Source organism: Coloeus monedula, assembly GCF_965178545.1.
Source record: "Coloeus monedula genome assembly, chromosome: 25".
In the NCBI taxonomy this organism is placed as follows: domain Eukaryota; kingdom Metazoa; phylum Chordata; class Aves; order Passeriformes; family Corvidae; genus Coloeus; species Coloeus monedula.
This window is the reverse complement of record NC_138805.1, coordinates 855,165-874,074: the sequence shown is the minus strand read 5'-3', so window position 1 is coordinate 874,074 and position 18,910 is coordinate 855,165. Positions and strand designations below refer to the sequence as shown.

The 18,910-nt window shown below is 56.7% G+C and overlaps 1 protein-coding gene across 2 annotated transcripts in view; it reads right to left on the bottom strand.

Moving 5' to 3' along the window:
- The window catches only part of ETS1 (ETS proto-oncogene 1, transcription factor), a 73,581-nt gene that overhangs the window by 21,659 nt on the left and 33,012 nt on the right, over positions 1-18,910 (bottom strand). The window lies entirely within an intron of this gene.

The window sequence follows — 18,910 nt, the reverse complement described above, 5'->3', positions numbered from 1 at the left end:
CTCTCATCCCAGTCCAAGGAAAAGCAAGGAAAAAATGAAAGAATCCTAGACGATTCTTTATCCTAGGAAATTCTTCCCTCTGGGGGTGGGCAGGCCCTGGCACAGGGTGCCCAGAGCAGCTGTGGCTGCCCCTGGATCCCTGGCAGTGCCCAAGGCCAGGCTGGAGCAACCTGGGACAGTGGAAGGTGTCTCTGCCCAACGCAGGGGGTGGAAAGGGATGGGCTTTAAGGTCCCTTCCATCCCAAACCATCCTGAGATTCTATGACCCCACGAAAAAGTGAGCAGACAGCAGGCTGAGAGAGGATGGGGAAGCAGCAGAAAACCCATTTGAGGGGGGAAGGAAAACAAAGAGCTGGAAAATCCCACATTAGTCCGGAGTTACGTCATGCACATCCATGGCACGGAGCGGGTGAGTCACTGACGACGCCAGCATCCCATGGGACAGAGGGGCCAAGCCAAGAGCCAGGCCTGGAGTCAATCCTGACGAGGAGCAAACCTCTTCCTTTCTTTTTTTTAATGCCTTTTTCTAATTTATTTGGAAGGAGGCGAATCTTTGTAGCCAAAGAGTCTCACAAATAAAAGCAACCATTTGAGGCAAAATATGTGAGTCAAGGTTTGGCTCTTTTTCCTGTACTTTCAGTATTCCTGAAAAACGTCTTTGATGGAGAAGGAAAGCCTTGAACAGCCACCATCCCAAAACCTGCACTTGGTCGGCCTCCCATGGAAACCTTCCACCTGAGCTTGGTTCAGCACTGCAGCCTAGTGGAAATTTTCCATGAAAACTTAGTGGAAAAATGACCCCGTGGGCAAAGTCTTTGGTGTTCTCATGAATATCTGGATGCAGACATCAAAAATCAAAGAATTCCCTGTCTGGTGGAAACTCGGCCACCGTGGTTTCCCATCATTCCAAGTTCGTTAAGCTCCTGATTGAATAAACCTTTACACCTGCAAAATGCTCCTGAGGGCTTGTTCCAGGCAGCGTTGGTGTATTCCTGATAAAACCTAGAGTCAGGGATGGAAACAGCGCTGCAGCCACTGGGAACAGCCAGCCCAGCTGCTTCCCAGTCTGCCCCAGTCTGGAATTCTTGCTCCACTCAACTCCTCCCCAGCCAAGCTCATGGGCATCATTTAAAGGCCAAACAACCCAACACTGGGGTTTTTTTCCAAGAGGGAGTCTGGGGCTTGGGCCAGTAGAATTCCAGGGCAGTGGTGGAGTCACCATCCCTGGAAGTGTTTAAGAAACGTGTGGATGTGGCTCCTGGGGACATGGGTTGGTGGTGGCCTGGCAGTGCTGGGGAATGGTTGGACTCCATGATCTTGGAAGGCTTTTCCAACCTAAACAGTCCTGTGGTTTCATGGATAAAGCTCCACATGTAGCTCTGTAGCACAGGGTGAGGGTGACAATGCTGCAAAGTGGCCCCAAATCATCTGCTGGGTGCTCCCAATGCAATTCCGCTGCTAAGCCAAACAGAGCAATGCCTCTGTCCCCACTTCTGCCCCTTCCACCTCTCAGCCCCTTCAAAAATTCCCCCTTCCCTTTGCATCTCCTCCAGCCAAGTCCCCAGGGCTCTCAAGAAACGATTTGCAGACCCTTGGCTCAGGTAGGAGCAGCGAAACTCCCAACATGGAATCTCTCGGGACACAATTCCTGCCCTCAGCCCACCACACAAATCCAGGGTTGCCTCCACGGCGGCAGGATCAGGAACTTCGAAAGCAACTCCCACCTCCGAGGGCTATTTGGCAAATTACACTTCATTATTTACTGGGTTTGGCTGGAGAGGGCACGGAAAATGAGCAGCCACCGTCGCTATCTCTGCTCTCCATCTGCTGCTTGAGATAACACCGGGAGAAAGTGGCTCCGTGCCCCTTTCCCTTCATCCTCAAGTTACATTTGAATGCTCTGCTCTCCCTGCTCTGTGGTCACAGGGACCACCCAGGAATCCGCTCCCTCCGCCTGCCTCAACGGCAGCTCCCGCCTGCTCTGGGAAGATGAGTCAGACCCAGGCTGAGAAAACGGTTCTAACCCCAGTTTTAACACTGCACCACCTGTGAAAACCCGTGTGGAGGTGCCCTCCTTAGGCCAGACACCAAGAGCGGGGTGAAAAATGGTATTTTCATCTCTGCAACAGCAGGGGCCCATCCCTGATCCTGCTCTTTCATCCTGCAGCATCCGTGGGGTTGGCTTTGCACAAACGCAGCGAATCAATTTTTCGGTAGCGGGGGGATAAGGTTTCGGTTTAGGAAGGTGAACGCTGAGCTCTGCACAAACAACCTGTCAAAACAGGGGAGGCTTAAAAGTGATTCCCAGGGAGAGGTCACAGGGAAGCAAACAGTTGGTTCCCAAATAAAAAAAAAAAAAAACCACGCCAGAGGAGGGTTTCCATTTAAACACCCAAATCAGCCCACGTGTGCATTTCAAGGCTTCTGCAAAATATGTTGTGCTTGGCAGATTTAGGAGTGAAACATCACCTGCTTTGTTTCCTGCGAGGTCGCAGCCACTTGTTCACGTTTCTGCCGAGGACAAAGCAGCCCCAAAGCCCCCAACCTGCAGAAGCCTCGGTTGGGTTGGCAGTGTCCCAGAGCTGGGGAAAACTCACCCAGGGAAAGCTGAATGGATGTGTGAAGCTCTACAGACGTGTTTGGGGACAAGGCTTGGCTGGGTGACTCGAGAAAGATGGGGTGGATGGACAGTTCTTACCCTAAATTCTGCTGCTTTGGGGATACTGAAAGCATTTGAATAATTAAATATTTATTTAAATATTGGGGGGTTTATGTGCAGGGAGCATGGTGGGCTTCACCAAGCTCTGTGCAGGGCCAGGAGTCAGACTCAGTGATCCCTGTAAACCCCTTCCAAGCTGGAATATCCCAGAACTCTATGAACTTTGCTGGGCACAGGGAAATTCCTTCCCATGGAGGCAAACCCAGAGCTGGCAATGTCCTGCAGCCCTTCGCCTCCCATCTGGGACACCTAAAGGTCAGAGCTGAGCAGGATTTCAGGAACAAAAGCAACAAGCCTGGCTTAGCTGCCCTGGTATCAGCTTTCAGTGCCATCTGAAACCTGTTTGCATGATTTTAATCAAACCTCACACCAATAAAACCTCTCCTTCAGTGCTGCCCACAGAGCACAGGGCCGCGTGCAGGGACCGGGCCGGGAGCCAGCACCAGGCCCAGCTGTTCCACCTAAACCCAGCTTAGCAATGCCAGGGCTTTAATCCCAAAAGCAAGCTCAGCAGCAGGGGCCAGACTGGGATTCCTGGCTGGGTTTTACGAGCCCATCGGAGCCCCCCCGACGCGGCCGCCACGTGCACTGGGCTGCGCGGGTGCCCTGGCCTCGTCCTGCACCGATGGAGCCGCCTTTGATTCCCCTCCTGGGACAGCAGGCAGGGAGTTATGGCTGGATTTTTAAACAGTGCCAGGAGTTGCAGTTGCCCTGGAGAATCGTGTCAGCAGCATCTGTAGAGCAGAGATGTGGAATTTGCCTCGCATGGGGACAGCTTTTATCTGGCTGCAGCTTTCCAAGGCCAAAGAGAGATCTGGGGGCTCCATGGCTTCTCCAAACCAGGCCCCTTCAGCTCCCTGACATCCCTGGGGATGGGATTTCAGAGAGACAAGAGGATAAAACACCCTGACATCACCCTGGATAGGTTCTGTGCTAAGGGGGACCTGCCCAGATCCCCCCAGCCAGGGGCACGTGGAGCCTGAGAGAAAACCAGGAGCAAAGAGGCCAAGATCACCAAGTTCATCTCCCAGCCGAATTCCCACTCTGCTCCCACCAGGCCCTGCATGTGTAAACTATTTCCACACATCTGATCTTTTTAAAGGACTCGGATTTACAAACTTTAGGGATTTTGACCTTAAAACGCACAGAACTCCTCTGCACGCCAAAGCACTCGCAGCTGATTGCAGAAGGAAAATAAATGGCAGAGAAGGAAGGGATGCTCCGAGCAGAAGGACGGGAGCAAAGTCATTTTTCAGCCGAGTTTCCACTCGGGGTCAGTGACTCCTCCTAGCTCCCCTTGGCCACTCACTTTTTTTTCCATCAGAGCCTCAGCGTGTCCCTGTGTGGGGTTTCACCCAGTAGCTGCTGGAAATGGATGTGGGGAGGGTCAGAGCGGAGCCATCTGACCCCACAGCCACCTCCCGTCCCTGCCCTGATGGATGGATGGATGGAGGGCAGGACACCAAGATCTCCTCAGCCTTCCCTTCCCAGGCCTGGAGCACATGGATGCCATGGAGATTCCAGGCCTTTGGGTGGCTTGGCAGAGGCACAGGGACAAGGGGGAAAGGCTTTAAAATGAAATGGAGGAGATTTTGATTAGATTTCAATTAGGTTTTAGAAGGAAATTGTTCCCTGTGAGGGTGGGGAGGCCCTGGCACAGGGTGCCCAGAGAAGCTGTGGCTGCCCCATTCCTGGAAATGTCCAAGGCCAGGTTGGACAGGGCTGGGAGCACCCTGGGATAGTGGGAGGTGTCCCTGCCCATGGCAGGAGTGGAAACAGATGAGCATTAAGTTCCCTCCCAACCCAAACCATTCCAGGAGCCATGATGAAATCTGGTTTCAAACAAGCTCATTTGCAGGGACTGTGCATCCAAGGGCTCCATGAATTCATGCCTGTGTCCCTCAAATCCTTGAGCCCTGAGCCTGCTGAGATCCCCCTGGAGCCCCCATCCCATCCTTCTGCAGCTGCCCACGCTCCAGTGTCCCCCCACTGCTGGATGAGGATGGAGCAGGAGTTTCCCAGAGGCTCTGCAAGGGGTGACAGGGGTTCACTTCACTCTCCCACCCTCTTCCCACGTGCCCACAGCGAGTCCGTGGCCACTGAGCCCACGATTCCCCCCTCCACCTCACACCGAGCTCATCCCCCTGAGCCCCCTCTGGCCCAGCCTTCCCCAGGATCCAAACCAGGGCAGAGTTGGGAGCACAGATTTCCCAACGTCCCCCAGCTGGGAGGGTTCAGCAGCCGAGAACCTTTCCCAGGATCAGAGGAGACTGAGGAGAAGGGGGCCTGGAGCCGAGACCCTTCCCACGCTCCCCAGCGAGGCCGCCCAGGCACCGCGGAGCCGCCACGTCCCCGCCACGTCCCCACCACGTCCCCACCACGTCCCCACCACGTCCCCACCACGTCCCCACCACGTCCCCATGTCCCCAGCTCGGGTTTCCAGCACCCCCAGGCACCTCCAGCCCCTCGGGCAGCTCTGCCTTTCCCAGGTGCCCCCCGCCCCAGAGCAGGGCAAACAACCCTGGCTGAGCCCCCTGTTATTTAGGCAGGATTAGGCAAAAATTTGTGTGCACTTTTGAACTGTTTTCACAAGCGTTGCCTCTCACTCCCACGCAGGAAGCAGGAGAGGAGCCGGCCTGTTCCAATTAGGGCTCCTCGGACCCAAAGGGCAGCGAGATCCGAGGGGGGGAAAGGGAAAGTGGGACAGAAAGCTGGAAAAAAGGGACCAGAAGGAAATCTGGGGGGGAGCAGGGCTGAGCACAATGAGAGGTGTTTGCTGGGGCTGTGGGGATGGGATGGGAGAAGAGAAGGGGAAATTTGGGTCCCCTTCCTGCAGCAACTCGCCAGAGACCGGCCCTGCTTCCCTCTGCAAGGATGGCACAAAAGGCGCAGACATTTGCTATTTTAATTTAAAATAAATATATTTCTTCAAAAAAAAAAAAAAAAGAAAAATGAGTATTTTTTTTTCCTCCTTCAAGCAGTGAAAAATAAATACTGTGAGATGAAAGCTGGGCTTCAAGAGAAAAACAAGAGAGGAAACCGAAAGCCCACACTGCTTAGCGCTGCAGAAAGCCCAACAAAGCCGGCTTTTTTCCGGCCCTCAGCAGCTTTCTTAGGGAGATGTGGTGTACCATGGGGGCCAGCTCTTCCCCGAAAAAACAGCCTGAACACTGCCCTCCCTAAATGCAGATAAAAGCATTTCTTCCCAAGTCTGGGCTCTCAGCACTTGGAGCAGCAGAGGGGAAGGTGCAGCTGCAGGTGAGGTGTTGGGATGCTCTGCTCAGCCTCGGGATTTGGGGTTCAGCCCTGTGTGCCATGAGCAAAACTGGACACAGAGCAGCCCCCAGGTGAGGGAGGGCTGGGATTGGCTCAGGGGCTCTGGCAGCTGTGAGGAACCAGGCCCAGGGAAAGGGTTCTGTGGCCATCCTCAGTCACAGCCTGCCCTGCTCAGGCTCCTGCTCCTTCTCCTCCCTCCCTCTCCCTGCTTTACAGTGTGGGTGTTGGATGGCAGTCCTGGGAAAGCAGCATCCTTGGGAGTCCCAGGAGCTCACAGGGGAGCAGCCTGATGGGGAGCTCACTCCGTCCTTGGCTTTTGTGGGACAGAAGAGGGAATGAAGTGCTAGAGAAAGGCCAGGGCCAAAGCCGAGCTAAACCACAGCCCCTGAGTCAACGCTCACTGCAATTACGGGAAAGCTCCCGCAGCTCAGCAGGCCCAGGGCCCACGGCTCCTCTTCCTGCAGCAGCTCAGGGGCTTCCCTCGGCTGGGGATTCACTCCATCCTCCCCATTTCAGCTGCTGGAAAGAGCACAGATGGATAAAGCAAACCCTGGGGAGATTCAGCCACCTCTGAGCCTGGGGAACGTGGCCATGGTTTAACAGCGCTCGTTGGAACCATCAAAGCAGTCAGAAACAAGATTGGTCATCAATAAAATCCTATCACTGGTGCCCAGAGAAGCTGTGGCTGCCCCATCCCTGGGAGTGTCCAAGGCCAGGTTGGACGGGGCTTGGAGCCACCTGGGATAGCGGGAGGTGCCCATGGAATGAGATGAGCTTTGAGGTCCCTCCCAACCCAACCCATTTGAGGGTTCTAGGATGAGATGCTACAAGGCCGGAGTGGTTCAGCTCCAGCACCACCATCAGCTCAGCACGAGACCCTCCCACTCTTGGCCTCTGAAGTCCCTTTAGATTCGACAGCACCACGACCTAAAACTCCCACCAGCCTTTCCCGAGCCCACTGGCCTGAGGGCAGAGTCTGGGTTAATTAAACCCCCGTGGAGGCTCCAGGCTGGAGACAGCCAGGCCAGGAGGAGCAATCTCCACCTGCCCAAACCCCTCCCGTGCCCAAACCTCTCCTGCTCAGGAGGCAAAGCCTCTTCTCGCAGCCATCCAGCCCTTCCCTCCCTCTTTCCCAATGGAATATCACAGGAGCGGCGTCCCCTCTGGAGCCGGGATTAGCACCTCACTTCCAGGGCCGGGATCGCTCCTCAGCAGGGCTGGGAGGATCCTCCCAGCCTGGCGCAAACCTGTGAGCCACGCTTCCCGCAGGATAATCACCCTAATCCCTGCTAACCGCGCCGCTAAAGAGCTCTAATCCCCGGGCACGGGCACACGCGCGCTCCCGGAGCTTGGAAAAGCCTGTAATGGACACCCAGCGCCGCTGGAAGCAGGTCAAGTGTAACCAGCCAGCCCAGGTCATGCCCGTGGCGCTGCTCCACCTCCGGGAGATGCTCCTTTCAACCAAACCCAGCTCCTCGCACCTCGCAGAGCTCGGATTGCTCAACAGCAACGGGGGAAAAAGGGGAAGAAACTCTGCCAAGGCCCAGCGCTCGGCACCGAGCAAACAACCGAGAGATCCCCGCGCCGCTGGCACAGAGCCCGAGGCGTTCACGGGGCTCACGCCTGCGACCAGAAGCCGTTGAGTCTCCCCTCAGTCCCAGCCGTGCCCCCGGAGGCTTCCAGGGCTGCAGGAGCTCAGCCTGAGCCCTCCCAGAGCAATCCCAGGCTGGGCTCCGGCACTCAGGGAGGACCCGGTGCTCCAGGTCATCCACACCCATCATCCCTGAGAGCTCACGTTCCCTTCCAGCCAGGTTAAACCTGGGAAATCTGCTCTTCTCTCCTCAAGTCTCACTGATGATGCCATTTCTGGCATCTTCGATGAAGAAGGAATGGCACTGGAGGATTTGTCACAAGAGAAGGATGAACCCATCCCAGAACCCTGACACGGATTTTTCCCGGGTTGCAGAACCACCCGCAGGATGCCCCCAGGGTACTGCTGTGATCACCCCCGGGCAGCTCAGATGGAGCATTTTTCCATCCATCCAAACAAAGCCTCAGACTCTTCTCCCTCTCCTTCATCATCATCCAGGAATAGGGACAGACACAAAGGGGATTCAGCTCCAACACCTCCAGCTGCTGCTGCAGGCTGGGGCTGCCAAACCACGCGCCAGAGTCTCCCAGCACGGGAGAGCAGGGATGCAGCAAGGCCAGGTTGAGGATAATTGGCAGAACATCGTGTGGGGAAGATGCTGTCAGGATGGGAAGTGTGAAAAGGGAAGGCTGAGATCTCTTGGCAGGGCTGTCCCCTTGCAGCAGGAGAAAGGCCAAGGAACCTTCACTCAAGCTGAGCTCTTTCATCACCCACAAAAGGATCCCAACCCTCTGAGCCGGCTCAAACACACCTGAAGAACAAACTGTGCCAGCACACTTTGTGAGCAGCCGTGCGTGACCTCACAGCTGGGGATGTTTTCACCCCACAATCCCCATGATCCATGTGCAGTGACTCCATGCCCTGGATAGAACCCCATCATTTGTGCTGCCCGTCACCAGGACACGAGACATTTCTGGGGCAGATGGATTCCAGAGATGTCCCTACTGCTGGGAAATCACTGGTCCTAACAGGAGCCCCACTTATCCGTGCCTTGGGAAGGGATTAGACACGGAGATGCTCAGCCAAACACCTCCCGTCTGCCTGTCCCCAGGAATTCCCCAGCCTTCCCCTGGTTTCCCTGCACAGACTGATCCCTCTGTGTCCCGGCCCCAGCCCCTGCCCCCCGGGCTGAGCCAGGGCCGAGTCACGCCAGACACGAGGGCAGCACATGGCAGGACAGTGGCAGTGCCCTGGGGCTGCAGTGATGTCCAACCCCCCGGATACGTCCGGCCACATCACAGCCGCTCTGCTCCGCTCCGCAGCTCCCATTCCTGCCCCGGGAATGTTTGTCAGAGCTGCGAGGGAGGGACGCGCTGGTGGCGTCCGTGCAGTCACGAGCGGAAGGTCCCTAGGGATGGTCCTACGGCTTCCTCAAGCCCAGAACATCCCCACGGGATGCTGCCAGCACGAAGGCGGTGATGCGGAAGGATCAGAGGATGACGAGGCAGGGAGGCTCGGCAGCTCCGGGTCACCTCCGCTCGCCGCCCCGGGCGCCGGGCGCTGGGCGAGCCCTGCACCGCTCGGCAGCTGCAGATTCCTGCCTGTCCCACCCCCTCCTCCGCAGCCTTCCCGGCCACCCCTTCCCCGCGGGGCAATGCCAGCCAGACAGCCGGGATTGCTCAATGGCAGCTGCAAGTCGCAGCGCATCGCGTCCCCCCGGCTCGCAGAGGGATCACGGCTGCCCTGCCCACAGACAGCCCTCGCTCTGGCTCAGGCTTTGCCAGCGTCCCTTTTTTCCACACATCTGGGAGTGCTTCGGCTCCCTGGGGGTGTGCAGAGGAGGAGGAGGAGCCCAAGAGCTTCTCCCTGTCCTCACCTGTGACCACCAGCTCGCCATGTCCCCCCTCAGCCCTCTGTGCCCAGGGAGGTGTCGCTGCTCACGAGGACCCTCCCTTATCAGCCCGAGCTGTCCCGGTGCCAGTTGCAGTTTCCAAAGGCGGAGAGGGAAGATTAGGATATTTAGCTTTGAAATCAAACAAATAATTGCCCAGGCTTTCTGCAAACAGATCAGGGTTGGGAGGTCAGAGAGCAGCTGGTAAATCTCAGCACTGTTTGCTCTGCCTAAATAATATTAGACTGAGGATAATCAATCATTTTAATCAACAAAATTATTTATAACTCCTCAGAGCAAACAGTCAGCTCCGCTGGCAGCTGCCAGGGGATGGCAGGTAACAACCCACACACCTCCGATTCCCCTGTGTGCTGATGGATTGACTCCATTGCATCCCTGGATTTACTCCCCTGAAGATTTGCTCTCGCAAGTGCCTTGACCCCTCCTCTCTGAGGGTGTCCCTTGCCAGGACTCACAAACACACACTCAAACACACCCTCAAATACACACAGATCCCCCCAGCAGCCACTCTGCAGCTGAAACCCAGTCCAGGGCAGCTCACAGCACTCACTGCACGCTCCAAGCTCCTTTCCAAGCTGCATCTCCCAGTGCAGCAGCATCCCACCAGAGGGGAGGGAGAACCAGCTGGATAGGAGAGGGAAAAGGTGCTCTCTCTGCTTTGCCACCTGAGCCAGCTCCATCTCCTCTGCTCTCCTCGGGCTGTGACTCTGCTGATGCCACCACGACACCTCCACGGGCACCACTCGTGTCCCACACACTGCACACCCCCCAGCCCCGGGAGAGGCTCTGCGCTGCAGCAGATGATCCCAGCAGCCACAACGGGACAGGAGCCTTTTCCTGGCTGGGCTGGAAGCTGTGCAAGCCAAGGGATCACTGAGAGGAGAACCAGGGTCAGCTTCCCATCTGGGACCAGCAGGGAACCAGGGACAAGGCCATCCCTGGATGCTCCTGCCAGCCCTAGACCATTTCACCTCCCTGTCCCCTGGCCAAGCTCAGCTCCCCCAGTGATGGAGGCCAGGAAGGGGCCTGGGAGAAACCTGGGAACCAATGCTCTGCAGCCCACGCCAGCCTCAGGAACAGCAGTGCCAAAGCAATTTCATTTCATAACTTCCCAGGAACAATTCTCCTGGTTTTCTTCATTTTTAAGCAGACAAGAATACAAACAAAGGGGATTTTCCAAGAGAGCCCCAGGATTAATCCTCTCCATCCAGGCTGAGCTCGGGGCTCCTGGGCTTTGCCCAGATGTGTCACACCACACAACATCCAGGTTCCCAGTATCCTCAGGCACAGCAGCGAGGGTTTTCCCAATCGACCCCAGGAAGCTCTCCTTTTACAGCTCCTACTTCTAGGAAACTCCCCACCAGGGAAGGGACCAGGGCAGGGACTGGGCCAGACCAAGCCTTGGGAAGATGAAGGTGGGAGTGAGCTGGGGAAGGCGGCCAAAGGCGAGCTGGGCTGCCCCATCAGCCTCAGCCATCCCCATCCCAGAGCCAAGCGTTGTCCAGGATGGGATTATGTCACCTCCTGGCCTCAGGCGGGAAGAGCGAAGGGCAGGCAGGGATAAACCCGAGCGGCTGGAGGTGCTCGGATCTGCCCAAAGGAAGCCTGAGCTTGGAAACCTCGGTGAGGGCTGGGGGAGAGAGGCTGAGGCACTCCCAGGCCTCGCATCCACCCCGCGCAGCATCCGGAAGCTATTAAGGAATTACAGCCTCCCTGGCCCCGAGCCCTCCCCGGCAGAAGTGCCTGGGAGCAGATGGTGAAAGGGCTGATTGAATTCGGCTGCTTGGGCCAAGAGGCTCTTTAGGAGAGACTCAGTGGAGGAGGGGGTGGAGAGGACGGCATTTGGTGACTCGGGAGCTGGGAGCCCTTGCCAGGAACTCCAGGAATTCTCCATCAACCCTAACAAGGCTGGAGGAGCTTTGGCAGGGACTTGGATGTGTGGTTGGAGGGGTGTGAGATGCCCTTGGGAGCTCCTGGTACTCCAGGAGTGACTCCTCAGTGATCCAAGGCTGGTTCCTCTCCATCTTCAAGTGCACTGGACCAGCTCCGTTCCAGGGAGGTGGGATGGCCCCAGGAGCTGTGTCATCCCAACTCTTGATCCCAGCTGAGGAGGAGGCACAGGAGCTGTCAGTCCAACAGCCCTGCCCACCCCCGAGGCTCTCCTCCCAGAAAAATGCAGGTTTGCTAAAATCCTTCATTCCCAATTTGGTTTAATCCCACCCCATTCCCAGTGCCCACGGGAAGGCACCGGGCATGGGACCAGACCTCCCAAAGAGCCCTCAGAGAGGGATGGAACTCCAGTTCCTCTGGATGGGGAGGAGGTGGGGAAAGAAGGCCAGGATGAGAGAAATGTAGGATGAAAAAAAAGCCAACAGGAGGGAAAAAAAAAAAAAAAAAAAAAGAAAGAAAGAAGGATAAATGTGCTTCGAAAGTCATCCTTGGTGCCAGCCCTGCCAGAGGTGATGCCAGTGCCTGGGCAAAAACACTGATGCAGGAACCAAAATTGCCTTGGGATGAAGGAAGGGATTAAACCCTCCCTGGGAAGTGGAGGGGAAAAAGGAGGAATGCCCCAAAAACCAACATAGCCCCAAGCTCCGGGCTCCCTGCCCTGGCCAGCTCCAGCTCCGCACTCCCTGTGTCCCGGGGGGGGCAGGCATCGGCTCCGAGGCCCCCGTGCCATCGCCCATCCCCGAATCCAGCCCTGTTTTTCCGAGGGAGAAAGCTGCCGCGAGTCCCCGCGGGATCCTTGGCCGGCCGCCCCGGCTGCCCGAGGTTGGGAAATCGGGAGCCTGCTCGGGCTGTGCCGCAGGGCCGGCACGGAGCGCTCCGTGACCGTCAGGGGATCTTTGCGGAGCAATCTTTTCCGAGACAAGTCATGAGATTATTTCTTGCCTGGAATTTGCTCCCGCAGCTCCCATCGGCCCCGGACTGCTGAGTCAAGAGACCGCCGGGGCTGTGCCCTCCGGATGAGTACATAAATTGCCATGGGGAGTGCGGGGGGCCGGGGGGGCTGGCGCCCGGCGGGGCGCGGGATGGGGCAGGGAGGGGACCCGATGACTCCCGAGCCTTGGGCTGGGGATGGAGCCCGGCTTGGCAGCCGCGCGCGGAGTTAGTCACCAGATTAGCGAGCAGTTACACACGCGGCTTAAAGGCACATCATCCTCCCCTGCCCTTCCCTTCCCTGCCCTGCCCTGGCCTCCTTTTTCCCCGGGGTTTTGTCCCCCGTTTTCTTTCTTCTTTTATTTTTAAAATTTCTTTCAGCCTAACTGTGGCTCTCGGTGAGTGCCTGGGAAGCCACGGGAGGCAGAAGCCCTTGAAGACGCCAAAGGGGGAGAGGGTCCAGCCCGGGGGTTACACAGCTCGGGGCAGCCTCTCCTGACCCCCTTCCCTCCCCATCCCCCCGATCCCTTCCTTCCCTCCCCATCCCGCCGGGCAGCCGGGTCACTCTACAGGATCCATATGGCCCCGGCCGCTCGGGCTCGGCTGTTTGGAGCAGGGATGGTGCGAGTCATCCCGCTCGAAGGCAAACAGGCGCAGGGCCGGGGCCTTTCATGTCCCGGCCTTTGGAGCCAAATTCAAATCTGGAGCCGCTTAAAGGGATGGGAAGAGCCCCAGCGAGGAACGGCCCCGGCTACCGGGACAGCTCCGAATCCCAAATCCCGCTGCTGCCGCTGGAAAGGAAACCTTTCCCAGCCTTCCCAGAGCCCAAACTTCCCTGGCAACCCTTCACAAGGATGGGGTTGGGAAATGCCGCGGGCTCGGGGCACCGCGATGCCGCTCCCAACCTGCTGGGCTCCTCCGCTGCCTGGGGATGATGCCAGGGATTGAGCAAAGGAGTTTTTCCTCATTTCCAGCTGCAGACCAGGAGGAATTGCTTTTGCTGACCTCATGGAGCACTCTGAGGGACGGAGCAGTTGGGTAACGTGCCTCAAGCACTTGAAAAGAGAAAGCTCTTGGCACTGCATTTTCAAACCGCTTCTAACAATAATGGGTAAAAAAAGAAGGGGGAAAAAAAAGACCCAAATTTCACGTGTTCCACTCCATCTTTTTTTAATTTGCCAGTGGAAAAAGCCAGGACTACTCAGCTTTTGCAAGTTGTTTCTTCAGAGGGTTCAGGTTTCGGTAAACAATTGCTCAAAACTAAAAGGTAAGAAAACAAAAAATCCCCTTTTCTTCTTCCAGAGCAGTGACCAAAATTCACTGGCTTTGCACAAACACACACAGGCACCTCTGAAGAAAACTTTCATGTGGGTCAAAAAGCCGCAGTTTGATTATTGTGATAAAAAGTGCTGACAACGGGGGGAAAACAACAGAAAACAACCCCCAAAGCACTGCCCGGTGTCCAGCTCCAGCTTTTGGGGTCTGCTGGTGGTGGTGGCAGCTTCCCTGAGTCAGCAGTTTTGTCCTGCGGGGCCATCCCAGGAGGGGCAGCATCCCGGCGGGAATCCCAGCAAGCCCCATCCCGCCGTGCCAGACTCTTGGCTCCCGAGGGATGCTGAGCCCCTCGCCTGCCCCCGTCACCCAGCACCCCCACACTGGGAATTCTGGGGGACATGGATGGGTCCGGCCTGCCTGGTGCTGTGGAGGAGCCGGGCAGTGGAACACAGACCATGGAAAATGGGAATCCTGCAAGCAGAGGGAGACCTGGAGCACCCGACTGGGGATGCTCCCACTTCACTGATGTGGCGGAATGGGAGCACCGTGCCTCAGTTTCCCTGAAAAACAAGGTCTCATCAAGCTTTTCCTCGATGTCTTTTGGGGTCAGAGACCCCAAAGCTTTACCAAAAATGCTGCATTTAAAGAAAATCCCAGTGCTGGGCTGGCTTCTCCCGCGCTCCCCACCAGCCATGTGAAGAATGCCTTGGAATCACGTCAAGTATTCGGGATGGGATGGGGGGAGAGGGGGCACGGCGAGGGGAGAGGGGGAGCTTTTGACTCAGTGTCTGGCTTCTTTCATCAATCCCACATTCCTGCTCATGCCATCACCCTCCGGGAAAGTGCGACAACCTCCAGAATCCATGTGGAGCCAATTTAGCATCCCCTCCGTGTAAGAAAATGCATTCTGTTCATTAACAAGCTCTGGATGCTCAGCTGGGGTGAGGAGGCAGCCTGCAGCCCCACAGCCATCCCAGAAACTGGGATTCAGTGGGAAGACATCCCACACGCGGCCCCATCCCAGAGGAGAGCAGTGCTCCCGGCACACCCTCCCTCCCAGGACATTTGTTCCAGCCCGAATAACCCCGGGGTTCCTGCACCAGCCACCTGAGCTGGAGGTCTCTGCCTTTTCTGGCTTTATAGGAGAGGTTTAAACACGAGGGAAAAGGCTGGAAAGCAGGGAATTGCTGGAGCAGGGATTGCTGTTGTGCCCAGCACCAGCTGGGAGATGCAAGAATGGGAATTACAGCCCCAGAGCCCAGTTCAGACCCAGACAGAGCCCTGCGACTTTGCACATCCCAATCCACAACCGTGGCTGTCACCAGGACTCCAATCCTCATTCCCAACCCAGAGGGAGCCACACAAAGGAGGGGATTCTCCTCTCTGGGGAGGCAAGCTGCTGTGTCTCGGCGCGTTTGTGATGTTTTTCTGGCAGGTTCTATTTATCCAGGAACCAGATGTGGGGCTGAGGGGCTGTGCTGCACCAGCTTCCTGCTTCCCTGCAAACACCGGCTCCACCTGCCCTGCCCAGAGCTGGACACGGCCTGGAGAGCCAGGAATGTGCACAAGGTCAGCACGGCCAGGGAGGGGACAGGGGAAAACGTGGCACCTGCCCAGTGCTGCTCAGGGTCATTGCTGCCATGAGCTGGTGCTGCTCATGGGGCAGAGGAGCAAATCAGGTCTTGGATTTTTGGCAGTTGAGTGAAAAAAACCCCAAAACCTCAACATAAAAATGCAGAGTTTCAGTTCAGAAAGAGATGGTGGTGACAGAGCAGGGTCTGTCCCCATCCAGGGGCCACCGCTCTGGAGAAGGATGGGACACCTTGGAGCAGTTCTGAGCACAGCACCGAAGGCTCTGTCTCCAGCTCTGCAAGGCAACATTTGCAGCCTGTGAATGGCTCCAGAGCCGGGGGTGGCTGCCCTGAGACCAAATCACAAACTGAAACCACCCTGGGAGTGTCTGAGCCCAGGCTGAACAGGGCCCTGAGCCACCTGGGCCAGTGGGAGGTGTCCCTGCCCATGGCAGGGGTGGAACTGGATGAGCTTTAAGATCCCTTCCGACACAAACCATTCTGGGATTCAGGGATTTATTTCTTTTTTTGCCAACTCTGTGCCCACCCCAGACTGTCCCTCCCCTGCTCCAGGAGATATCCAGGCACAAAGTGTAGATTTCCACATTTTCCCATAATTGCCAGGGAAGCCTGCGGGCACGAATCCTCAAGCCTGGGAAAAGCTGGGCTGGAGGTTTGAGAGCAGCTCTGCAGGGCTGAGCTGCAGGACCCAGCCCAGCTTTCCAAGGGTCACCTTTGCAGGAGGAGATCCCCCACTCCAGGCCCGTCATCTCGGAGCCATCTCCCGGCTCTGCCATGGGCAGCACTCAAGAGCTTCCCCCCCCCCCAAATTCCACTGCACCTGGGAAAAATGTAGGAGCTCGTAGGAGAATCAATAAATATTTATTGTTTAACCAGCAGTATTTTGACTGGAGATGTAAGCATGGCCCCGTGCCAGGGAAACGAGAGCCTTCTTGGCCAGCACTGCAAACAAATTTTCGTCTGTATCTCGTTGGAAGATTATAAACTACACAATGAAAGGAAAAAAAAAAAGAAACACAGGCAGCGAGCAGCTTAGTCACTGACAAGGAACAAAAGAGCTGAGAGGGATAACTGGCGTGGGGTTACAAAAAAGGGTTGCAGGCCTGATTTTTGGCTGTGAGGCAGCTGTGCTGCTCCGATCAGCTGCAGATTGTGCCACTGGCTCCTGCTGGGATGGGGCCTGGAGCTGCACCAGGAGGCACTGGAGACACTGGAATCCACCAGGAACTCCCAGCCAAAAAGCCAACTGGGGACTCAGGGCCTGACCTGCAGAGGCACAACCTTGCTCCTGTAGGAATATCCCAATTCCCACAAGGATCCCCAGTCACAGTCGGGCCCTGGCTCCAGGGGAATTTCAGTGCTCAAATAAAGCAGATCCTCCCCTCCTTGTGCACCTCCTCAGTCCTGGCACATCCCCACCCTGCACAGGTGCTCCTCCAGCAGGATCTGTCAGCCTGGAGGGTGCCAGAGCTCCATCCTCGGGATCAGGGACAGCAGTGACTGTCCCAAATCCTGCGATTTGCTCATCTTGTGCCATGCAAGGACCAGCTGACAGTGCAAAGAGGAAAACACCCTCCTGCCTTATCTGGGACAGATTTACTTGGATTTGTTCCCTCCTTCCCCAAAATCCCAGCAGATCCTGGTGCCACAGCTGACAAGAGCCATTTAGGGTGACAGATCTGCCAGTTCACATCCCCGAAGTGTATTCAGACGGCCTGGTCTTACCCACACCCACCAAAGGGTTTAATCTATGGGACAACCTCTGCACCCTAAGGCTGATCCAGCTGCTCCCAGCTCCTCACACAGCAGGATCCATTCCAGAGGGTGCAGCCTCTGCACTTCCACAGCAGCAAATCCAGAGCTGGCTCCCAGAGATGTGTCCAAGGTCAGGTTGGACGGGGCTTGGAGCAGCCTGGGCTGGTGGGAGGTGTCCCAGGTGGAACAAGAAGATCTTTAAGGCCACTCCAACCCAAACCATTCTGGCATTCTGTGATAATCCCCTGGCAAAGCTCAGCCCCAGACCCGCTGGAGTCCCAGCCCCTCGCTGCCGGCCTGCCAGCAATCCGCTCTGGATTTGGGAGCGCAGGAAGTTTTAGGATGTCTCAGCAGCTCGCTCTGGAGAGCTGGAGCACAGCATTCCAGCGTTATCCCTACATTCTATAAGGCCCATCAAAGCATGGCACGCTGTAATTACACGGCTAATTAGGGGCTACTCCACGTAACGACGCTGTAATTACACCCTTGGTGCGCGCTTTGGGGAGCTGGGGATGGAAACGTGGAAGGAACGGGGGTTTGCTCCTGTTCCCTGGAAATCTCCCTCCCTGTGCCCAGGTTAAAAACCAGGGGTGCGTTTGGTGGATGTGTCCCTGAGGGACAGCTCCTCGAGTCGCCCTCTTTCCACGCCTTTTCAGAGCTTTGGTGTGAAGTCGACACGAAAAAAGCTGGAGCTGGTGGCAGCCAAGTGCAGCCAGTCCCCCCTCCTGGGAACCTCTCATTCCCGCATCCCGGCTGGATACCGCAGTAATGGGCATTTTGTCAGCGCATACAGAGGTAATTGCTCTTCTTCAGCTGAGTTCTCACCTCCTCCGCAGGCAATCAGCACCGAAAAGGCGAGAGCAGCCCCAAGCCCTCCATTTCCGAGCCTCAGCCTCGCTGCTGATGATTCCAGCCCACACAGAGCATCCCCAGCCGAGCCCGGCTCTCACCTTGGTTGCACTGCAGAGCAGAGCATCCCAAAAGATCCGAGGGCGATTCCCCGCATCCCTGGAGTCACCAATCAGTGCTTTCCTTCCCCCAGGCTCTGGCATCCTGCGTGTCCCGGGGAGGACAGGTGGGCGCTCTCCCAGCACCTCTGAGGCAGAGCGAGGGACAGAGAACATCCCAAAGCGGGGAGAGAAATGCTGGAGCTCTCTGCTGGGTTTTATCCCGCATGGAAAGAAAACGTGGCCATGCAGGAGCCAGCTCCCGTCAGCAGCAGGGAAACTGAGTCACGCAGCAGCTGACACAGCTGGAGGAGATAACGCAGGATCCAACCTTTCTTTTTGGAGGAGAGCAATGTTCCAGGTCCCTGAGCGCTTTTATCCCGACCAGCTCAGCAAACTGAGCCCTGCTGGACGGGCCGATCCAGCTGTGAGTCGGTTCCCTGCACACCTGGCAGCCAGGGATGGCTGCAAACTTGTCCTGCCTAGACAAGGCAGAGGGCAGAATGAAGGATCCCCTCCTGAAACCTAAAGAAGAGCGATTTTCTCTGCCACTCGCCCGCGGCGAGGCTCTGCGGAGGGGCTCTGCATTTGCCAGGCTCGCTTTAAATGCAAACTCCCGTATTTGTCTGCACTGAAAGTGAAAGCAAAGCCTGACCTGGCTGTGGGAAGGGGGAGAAGCACGATTCAGGCAGCTCCTACACCCAAAAGCAGCACGGAAGCTGTGCAGGAGCTTTCCTGTACCCTGCAGCACCACAGCAGGAGAACCAGAATCTTACAGAGGTTCGGGTTGGAAGGGAAAATCTTGCTTCAGCCCCAAGTGACGTCCCAAATCCTAAACAGAGGGAAAGGCTCCTGCCAGATAAAAATACACCCCTGGGATGCCACCCACGCACAGGCCAATGGAAACAACGTGTCCATGTCCCAGCTGTCCTCAGGGTAGGCATGGGAAGAGCCGAAAAGCCG